An 11,051-nucleotide genomic window follows, 5' to 3' on the forward strand; every position below is an offset into this window, starting at 1 on the left:
GGACCGAGTTTGCCCACCCCTGGACTAAGCCATGAGCACAAAAAATATTTCTCTTATAATGGGTTGTTGGTCTTGTTATCTTCATTGGGGTAGAAATATCACTTGTAAAATATGAACATGTAACAACATGTAAACAATACTGACATTTTTAGAAAAGTTTTTATTTTTAATTTGCAATCAGCAGGACCCAAAATATACACATCGTGGACAGCTATTTACCATGCGGGAAAAATCGTGCGTTTTAAAGATAAATACAGCAAGACTTCTAAATAGCAACAGGATATTTACACATTTCATCCATGCGCTATAAAAAATAATCCTTGTCAGTTTGTACAATAAACTTTGCAGTATTAATACATCAACCAATGTCTATCAGCTGCTGCAACATCGCTGTATATTGTTTATCATTTTTTGTCTCCGTTTTCATTTGGTTTATTTGATGTCTTAATATCTGGCAAAGAGGAATTTACATTCATTTTAATGTTTAGTAGGTGTTTTCAAATAAAAAGCCAATGGTCAATGATGTATATAAATAATATATAACATTTACAGCTCTATTTGTTATACAAGATTTGGTTTCTACAACATTAATATTTTATAACAGCAAATTCAGTAGATTTACTCAATAACATGTCGAAACTCAAAATGTCAGAGACGTCCTTTATATCAAATTCAAATAACTTTACAGAAGATCGATGTTTAGATAGGCTAACATTAGTTTTGTCTTCCTAATTATTATTTCAGACCCATAAAGAGAATTACTACTAGATAGCAATCACCTGTATTTTCTCCATCATTGCAAGGTGTGTATCAGCACACTAAAAATAAAGCCTGATAAAGCCTTCACTTTACAGAATAAAAGTGATCCATCAGATAATGTATGTCAGAAAGTATAGTTTACTGTTGAACTAATTTTTTCTTGGTAAAACAACACAGAAACGGAATTATACCATTTCAATCTTCTCCCGAAGCTCCAACGGTTTGCTTTGAGAATCTGTCAATCACAACTGTCAATCATGATGACATGCCCTGTTTTTATAGCATTAAATTACTGGCTAAAAACACACTGTTTACAAAAATGAAGATCTGTACCTATATCAGCTTGATAACCAGTGCCTCTATTGACCAAAACCATCTTTCTGGAAATGTGATTGCAAGTGTGATTAATTTTTTTATTTGTGCTCAAGTCTCGCTCATTAACACGGAGGAGGCGGGGTTTATGACATGTACTGAAGCCATCTCCCATGGGGCGATATAATGGCCGAGAGCATCACTCAAAAGCAGGCGTGTGGTACACTTGGTAAAAGTACACATTCTGTTGAGAAAAGCTACTAAATTACAATTTGTTACTTTACACCACTGATATTTACATGCAGTAGTACTGATAAATTGGACCTTGGTATTCTTGAATTCTGAATTTTATCACAGTTGTATTTGAAATCATTTTTTTGAACATCTAGCATCTAGCCAGATCATCTACTTGTGTTTCTTTCAAGGGAATTTTTGTTATACAAGGCAATTTTCAGTATACAAAGGTATGCAACAACGGTAACATACGAAAACAATTAGCATTATTGCAAATAATTACCATTGTACATGATATTCTTTAAACAAATATGAGATTTTGTGGCCATAAATTAGGAATTTGCTCCTATGAGTTGTTACATTTTTTGTGATGAATCAGTTCAGCGTGCTCGTGATTTCACTAAAGCAAAGGAATAAACAAATGCCACAACAATTCATTCTTATCACTGCCTGGCTGTCATGCAGATAAGAAATTAAGTAAACCAAAGACTCTAAAATGTTTACTTAACACTGTATTGGCCACTCCTCTGATGATATTAACATTGTAGATATAGATGCCACATAGGACAGCTTCAGTCCAGACACATCAACACATCCATCATCTTGAAATGCTGCCATTACTAATAGTAAAGAACAATGAGTTTTCCAACAACCACCAATATTTGAATTGGTGATTCAAAAATGGGACAGGTGAGAATGTGCATACTGTACTGTACATAAAGTATACAAAAATGTACAAGACTATCATACATGTAATTAGAATGTTTCAACAATGTAATTACAATGTTATAACAATATAGTAATTACACTGTTATTACATAGTAATTACATTCAAAATAAAAGTTTGTAATTACATATGATCTGCGTATATTTACATATAAATACACAAATACTGCACATGGAATATACACAGAAACATTTGTTTATAAATATTATCTTGGATGTAATTACATGCAATAGAAATGTAATTACAAAGTAAAGACATATTAATTTTGTAATTACATGTGTACTGTGTATATTTACGTATACAACTATAAATAACCAAATACTGTACATGAAATACAAAGAAACATTTACATTTATAAATATAATCTTGGATGTAATAAAAATGTAATAGCAATGTAACGACGCAGTAATTGCACACAAGATTAATTACATGTGTCCTGTGTATATTTACATATACAACTATAAAAAACAAATACTGTACATGCAATATTCAAATACATATTTACATTTATAAATTTTATCTTGGATGCAACTACAATGTGATTACATGAAATGACAGTAATTACATCTAAGATAAAAGTTTATAATTACCTATTACATTGTTATAACAATGTAATTACAACGTTATAACAATGTAGTAAATACAATGCTGTAACAGTCTAATTACATTGTTATAACAACATAATTACAATGTTATTACATGGTTAGTACATCCAAAATAAAAGTTTGCAATTACATATGTACTGTGTTTATTTACATATAAATACACACATACTGTATTCGAAATAAACAAAAAAATATATATATATCAAATTTAAAGACTTTAAAAGAAAACAGACAATGAGCAAGTAAGTTTAATAAACACTGAAAAATGTTTTACTGACTACAGTGTTTCCTCTAGGATTTTTTCCAGCTGTGACGGCAGGCCTTTTACAGAGATCTACCAGCTACCTATGGCGTTATTTCAATGACAAATATCATGAGCGCAGTTTTACAAGTCGAGATCGCATTCACGTTCGAGCATTCGAATCTCTTTGCTTGCGTGCCGATTTCCTTTGTTCATGCACAAAACTTCTTGCACACGCTCAAATATACCCTGCTCATGCGCAGATTTTCTTGTGCGCTCTCAAATAAACGCTGCTGAAGTACGATATTTATGAATGTCCCCAATAGATCTACAGAATGGCATTAATGCGTCCTGAAGTAAAGTGAAACGGTTATAAACTCCAGCAAGATAAAGTTATTGTATGCAGAGCCATAGACCTTTATCTATAAAGTATATTTATGGAAACTGTGTTCATCATAACTGAAAGCTGCGTCGTGTTTGCTGGCTTCATGCATCATGCACCTGTCCGTCAGTCAGCATGTCACCTTAAAGGATTAAACAAATAACATACAGCACTATTACGATTACAGAAAAGTTCGCGCTGTAATAATTCACTTACCTTTTCATACGTTTTGGTGCGATTGTAACCCGCTATTAAAAAAAACAACAACGACTGAATGTTTTGAATGAGAAGCTGTAATGTAGCCGTGGCGGGATGAATTGTGGTGTGGCATGGAAGCCTTGGAAAAATGAATGTAGCGGAAACTATGGACTACATATACACAAATAAAAATATTTTACATTTAATATATTACATTTATTAATATATATATATATATATATATATATATATATATATATATATATATATATATATATATATATATATATATATTAATACATTTTTCATCTCAATGTCAAAAAACTCTTCGAAATCATCACATTTACACACGTTTTAGTTTCAGGTTTCTTCTCAACTTTATGTGGTGCAGCATTATTTAGTCGATTCTGAGTTTGTGTTTCTTTCTGGTCTTTCTCGCTGTCAACAGAGCAATGCAGCGAAATGACAAAGAAAGCTGATCCTCATTGGTCCTCGTGAGTGCGTTCCAAATGCTGATTGGCTCACAGAAAGAACCTTGTAGAGCCAAGCTAGAGATCGACTTTGTAGATAAAACCTTTTTTGTTTTTTGATAAAAAGTCTTAAAACGTAAACAACTTAGGGAAAAAAAATCACATAATGTAAATAAGTTGCCATTTAATAAGAAAATGTGAATAACTCAATTTTGACAACAATGTCAGATAGAACCTTATAATTCTAAGGTGACAATACTGTACTGTACATGAAATATAAAAAACACACTTACAATACTGTCAGAGATATAATTAGAATGTTTTAACAATGTAATTACAATAATAAAACAGTGTAATAATTACAATGTTATTACATAGTAATTACAACCAAATAAAAGTTTGTAATTACATGTACTTCGCATATTTACATACAGTATTAATAAGCAAATACTGTACATGGAATATACAAAGAAACATTTAAGTTTATAGATATTATCTTGGATGTAATTACAATGTAATAGCAATGTAGTTACAATGTAATGACATGGTAATTAGGTTTGTAATTACATGTATATGGTGTATATTTTCCAGTGTTGGGCAAGCTACTTGAAAAATGTAGTGAGCTAAGCTATTAGCTACTCAAAATGTAGCTTAACTACACTAAAAGCTAACCCCTGGGAAATGTAGTAAGCTAAGCTAAAAGCTACATCCAGGGCCGGCGCGTCCATAGAGGCGACCTCCCTCACCACCCGCATCCTCAGTTGTATCCGCAACCACCCAGTCAGTCCTGTTTCCTGTTTCCATATCTCTCTCCCTCAGTCATCTTTCCATCAAGTAAGTTTTGGTTGGTGACGTGGCAGTAATGCACCAAAAACTTTGTTGTCGAACACCATAAAACAGGTAGATGAAGAAATCGTCCTTCTCGCCATCATAGGGATTTAATTTCATCGGCTAGACACCGATCCGCAATCGGTAAATGTAGCTTTGTGGACACTACTGCGTCCAAATACTGTACATGCATTATACAGTAAAAAGAAACATTTACATTTATAAATATTCTCTTGAATATAACTACAATGTAATTACAATGTAACAGTAATTGCACACACGACAAAAGTTTGTAATTACATATGTCCTGTGTTTATTTACATATAAATACACAAATACTGGAATTGAAATATACAAAGAAACATATTTATAAAATTATCTTGGATGTAATTACAATGTAATAGCAATGTAATTACAATTTAATGACATAGTAATTACAATGTAAAGACAGCAATTGCGCACAAGATAAAAGTTTGTAATTACATGTGTACTCTGTATATTTATGTATACAACTATAAAAAACAAATTTTGTACATGCAATATACAAATAAATATTTACATTTATAAATAGCTTGGATGTAACTACAATGTTATTACATGTAATGACATAGTAATTGCAATGTAACAACATAGTAATTACAATGTAACGACCGTAATTACATCAAAATAAAAGTTCGTAATTACCTTTTTACAATTATATAACAACGTAATTACAATGTTATAACAATAGAAAGAACCTTATAACACAGAAAGAACCTTATTTAGCCAAGCTAGAGTTTGATAAAAGAGTAGATAAAACCTTTTTTGTTTTTTAAATAAAAAGTCTTAATGTAAACAAATTATTTTAAAAAATTACATTATGTAAATAAGTTGTCATTTAATATGAATATGTGAATAACTCAATTTTGACAAAAACGTCAGATAGAACCTTATAATTCTAAGGTGACGATATATCAACTGAAGATTACAGGCTTTTAAACAATGGTAATTTTTAAATGTCTTATAAGCTTATACGCCTTCATCCTATTGTGTTGTTTCCTTAGCAAAAATCATCTGTATAAATCTATTACAGAGATTCAAACAAGCATTTAAAAACCTAACCAACTGTTTCAATATGGTTGATGGTTTACGTATAGGAGCCCATTATAACAGCTGCTAAGATCCATGTATTTACCTATCGTTACCATTGTAGAACATTCTTGTGGTTTATTAATTATTGTAAAATAAATGGAAAATAAATGGACTTTTACCTCAGATGACACCATTGTGTTTGCATTCTTAGACCTCCCATATTGATTTACCATACATTTCCAGTAGGATAGCCCTGTTAAAAAGACACTTTCAGACATCTGATAACTGATGACCACTTCACTCTTTGCATTCCAAACGGCGTGTGAAGTGTATTTTCTCTTAAAAGGTTTGTGACAGCTTTTGCCTGAACTATTCATTCACCAACCATTATTCAAAAGCCAAAATGAGCTGCTGGACAAGACAGCACAAGCGTTCTGACCACACCTGGGCATATTTTGCTTGTTTATCAAAAGCACGCTCTCGAAATAACCGCTAGTTTGGCTTGAACAAGTGCATGTTGAAACTGAAAGGTGTCAGCGCGCGAATGCTTGTTTATTTTCTGAATTGGCTGCATAATGCGATATAGCGCTGGGCTGAAGGTAGCATTTTCGAAAAGTGTCAGTGTATCACAAATCTTTTGCAAACTGATACTGAAGCATGTGATGACATGCGACGTCTAAACGGATCACGGGCGTACCGCAGGTGTCGCCACACATTTCCAAAGATTAATTGCAGAGCTCAGTCCACCGTGTGCTTGTGGCAACATAACCGTTTTTCTAGTCCTCCAGAGTGAACGCACGCTTTGACTGCAACAAGCCTGGCTGGAGGCTCCATACTTGACTTCATATTGTATATAGATAGATAAACAAATAGTGGAGTGATTGATTGCTCATTAAAAGAGGTTCCAGTGAATGACAGGCCCAGCTGTTGACAGCTGCGAGGGGATGTGGAGGAGGGCAGCAGATGAGGGCATGGGGCTCTGGATTTGAAAAGGAGGAAAACGGGCCCAGCGGCGCGGATCCTCTTGGGCCAGCCCTGTGTTTGTGTTGGCTCATGACCAGCCTCCCATTTCTCCTTCTGAGATACAGCTTTCGGGACTATTTACAGCCCTGGCCACAGTGTTCGTGCAAGCTCCAAATCCTTTTCTCACTCTCTCCCTGCTTACCCTCGTTTCTTGTCAGAAGGGCAGTGTTATATATGGCGTTGTTTGTTGAAACTTCAACCTCGATTCATTGGTTTCGCTCAATGGAGGGAGAATAAGCACAGCATCCCCGGGCAAGACTTGGCCAATGATGAACTGAGATGTTCAGGGAATAGAAACTAAACTTCTTGTCATCGTTTATCCACCATTGTGACCTTGTTGTTTGTTCTGTTGTGAAACATGTAAGAGGAGAAGAGTCTTTAGTTCCTTTTTTGTAGATCAATGTTGGATGTAAAAGTTACAAACTAAATAGTTGCTGAAATTAAATTACCTTTCCACTGAAAAAGTACTGTTCATTTTATGATAATTTAATTAAAGTTACTTTAAATGTACTTCTCTTAAATACTGTACATAAATTCAACAGGTCTGTGTAAATCAAGACAAAGAAGCAGAGTGATTGTGTGTTATACAAAGAGATTTAGTTGAATAATTCTATTTTAAACTTATTAAGATGATTGAAATGCTTAAAAAACATTGATCAATAAAGTGAGTGAGAAATTCAAGGGCATAGAATTGGCATGGACGGAGGGGACGTGTCCCCACCAATATCTAAATTACTAAATTACCAATTACTAAAATGTGCCCTATACCAATAATTTAATTGATTTCAAAATAAAACATTGCTCCATCAACCCTTGGTAATCTATTTGTGCACAAAGGGTTAAAGTCAAGTTTGTTATGTGTCCACTTTAATACTATTAACCTGGGCTGTGCAATTAATCGAAAATTCACTAATTGGGATAAAATTGTTAAATTGCATCACACACCTCTTTAAATTTCTCTACATTCATACTTCCTCAAAGCCAAATTGCAGTAAAATAATGTAAATTGACTTTTGCAGCATGGAGCGTGATACATTAAGTGTTATTTGTATTATTATTTTATGTTAAGTGCTTTATTCATGTTTTTAAAAGCGCAAAAACAGTTTGCGCAATGCATGCGCTCAAGGGATATACTGTACGTCCCCACCAGTGTGAAGAGCGAATCTACGCCCTTGGAGAAATTAGTTCATGACAATAAATATTTGTTATAATTTTTTATTTTTATTTTGCATAGAAATTTTTTTCAATTAATAATGCTATTTTATGAATGAATGAAATATGTGGCGACTCATTCCATTGTGGCCACCCCTGATTAATAAAGGGACTAAGCCGAAAAGTGTGTGTCTTTTTAAAAATATTAAAGTAGTACCAAGTCAAGTAATTAATTTACTTTAATAATAAAAATATTTTCAGACAAAGTAATTAGAAAAATAATTAAAAAACAATTTCAATAATCTAATCAGTAATTAATTACTTTTTTGAAATACCTTACGCAACACTGCATATAATGACAGTAGTAATACTTGCGGTACTTGTATATCCTGTCTTATGTGTATAGTCAGGGCCGGCGCGTCCATAGATGCGACATAGGCAGCCACCTAGGGCGACAGAATTGAGAGGGCGGTGTTCGCGACACCTCCCTCACCACCCGCATCCTCAGTTATATCCGCGACCCCCCCCCCCCCCCCCCCCCCCCACCACCCCTCGGTCATCACTTTGCTAACGGGTCACCTTCGTCCTTTGCCTAGAGCGGCAGTTCAGCTTGTTCCGGCCCTGTGTATAGTTAAGTACTTTATAGTATATGTTAGTTATGCATAGGTTTTTTAAATAGCTCTTATGTCCAGTGTTGGGTTTGTATTTATGGTTAGTTTATATAGCACCGTTGTCTTGCAAGACATGACATTTCGTTCCTCTGTATGTCCACAGAAGTAGCAGAATGACAATAAAGCTCGACTTGACTTGATAAAATGTGCCAAGAATAAATTAGTCAATGTTATTCTGTATATTACAAGTATTTTCAAGTATAACATCTGTAGTTATGTTTCCAACCAAAGTTGCAAATATAACTTTTGTGGCAAATTATAATGTCTTATAAAGCATTTGCAAACAAAGAACTATGTGTTTCTTCTCAGGAAATCAGTCCAAAGTACTAATAATAAAAATGAAAGTTACTGCAATCAGGAAGTCACAAGTTTTCTGACCTGCATTGAAGAATTTATGCAGTGAATGTGTTTCCATCCTAGTTTATGCATGTTTTCTTAGGATATAAATAATTTTTCACCCTTATGCCTCAGTCACATTAGAGTTTGAGCTTGCGAATTTGAGCAATTGGTCCATATTTTAAATTTCTGTCCAGACTTGGTCATGTTTTGATCTTTGATTGGTCTCACGCAGTCACATGATGCGAGTCACATGATCACATGATGTGAACTTTGTACCGCAACGAACTGCGAAACTTGTCACATGAGCTTGCGTTTCTGGTCTGTCGCATTCGCATGCGTATGAATGGAAGTCTATGGGGAGAAAAGTCTGCGGCTTTAAAGTTGTTGCGAAATTTAAATTAAAACTGCTTGTTTGCTCATATTGCATTTCTTGAGGTGAACAAATAGTTTGTGCAGTGATCCACTGAAACTAAATAGTACGTCTTGCTGTCTTTAATCATTCATTCATTCATTTTCTTTTCGGCTTAGTCCCTTTATTAATCAGGGGTCGCCACAGCGGAATGAACCGCCAACTTATCCAGCACATGTTTTATGCAGCGGATGCCATTCCAGCTGCAACCCATCTCTGGGAAACATCCACACACACTCATTCACACACATACACTACGGACAATTTAGCCTACCCAATTCACCTGTACCGCATGTCTTTGGACTGTGGGGAAAACCGGAACACCCGGAGGAAACCCACACGAACGCAGGGAGAACATGCAAATTCCACACAGAAACGCCAACTGACCCAGCCGAGGCTCGAACCAGCGACCCTAGATGCTTTTTTATTTTTAGGTGCACTCTCACTCTCGTGCACTCTCAAGATACATAGCTTGGAGATAATCTTTGTATCCACTCCTTTGATTTTTCTTTTTGAGATGAAGTTACATCATAGACACAAGACTCTCCAGCCAACACATGCAATCATCAAATAAACCTCTGCAGTTGCTTTTTTTCTCTGTACTGACACATTTCTCAAGGGCTATTTCCTTGATTTCTCCAAACATCTTGGCACTGCTTTGCAGCCAACAGCCTATATTTGTTGCTTCCAAGCAAACGTTTACAGCAAGATCTCATGTCAGCTCACTGGTTGGCACTGCACTGAATGTTCCTTCAAGACAGTTGCTCATTTCCCATACGTATCTGCCTACATGTCATTTTAATGCATTTGTGTATGTGGTTTGAGGGCATTCGGAGAGAGCGGAGAAGGGGAGGAGGTGCAGGATGGAGACATTCTTCTTCTGTGCGCTCATCTAAACAGATTGAGTTAAAAGCTGTGCTGTGCGGAGCGGTGCAACCGAGCTCCTTTGGTGGTACATGTATCCGACTCTGCTAGGATCTGGGTTTGAGTTTCCTATGGATGTCAAGGTGTGTTAAACTTTCGCTGCAACTTGAGTTTCTTTGGCCATGGTGGGCTATCAGTCACTGGGGACCACCTCCCACTCCAACCCTGGATCTGGGCCACACGCTGCTGAGCTCTGGGAGTCTCAAACCCTTCACCTTCTATTGTGCATTTACAAGACTTTCTTTATCTATAATGTTTCAAGACCATGGTTCCAATTTGCTGTTCCACACCAAATAATTGATTATCATAAGATGCGTGGACATGGTTTTAGCATTTTGCAAGTACACTTTTTAAAATAAATTTTCCATGTTGTGTGCATGAGAATGCAAGTCCAGCCTGGAGCTCTCTACTCTCTTTTTTCACCAGGGATGCTGCCAATGACAGTGCCCAAAAATGGTTGCTCTCCTGCCTTTCATTAGAATCTGAACAAGTGCCATCCTCTGACCAAAAACTGGTCCCACTCTGCCATCAGCCCCAGAGGCAAAACTGTATCTGTAATCCCACTTTTCCCAAACAAAATGGTGTGCATTTTGAAGCCAGAGCCTGTTCATGGTCTATTCCTGGCCAGGTGAACTGAAGCCTGGTGCAAACCACCTATGTGCTTCCATAGACTTGGGAAACAAGCAATTACATAATCCTGACATTA

Source organism: Danio aesculapii, chromosome 10, assembly GCF_903798145.1.
Source record: "Danio aesculapii chromosome 10, fDanAes4.1, whole genome shotgun sequence".
Classification (NCBI taxonomy): domain Eukaryota; kingdom Metazoa; phylum Chordata; class Actinopteri; order Cypriniformes; family Danionidae; genus Danio; species Danio aesculapii.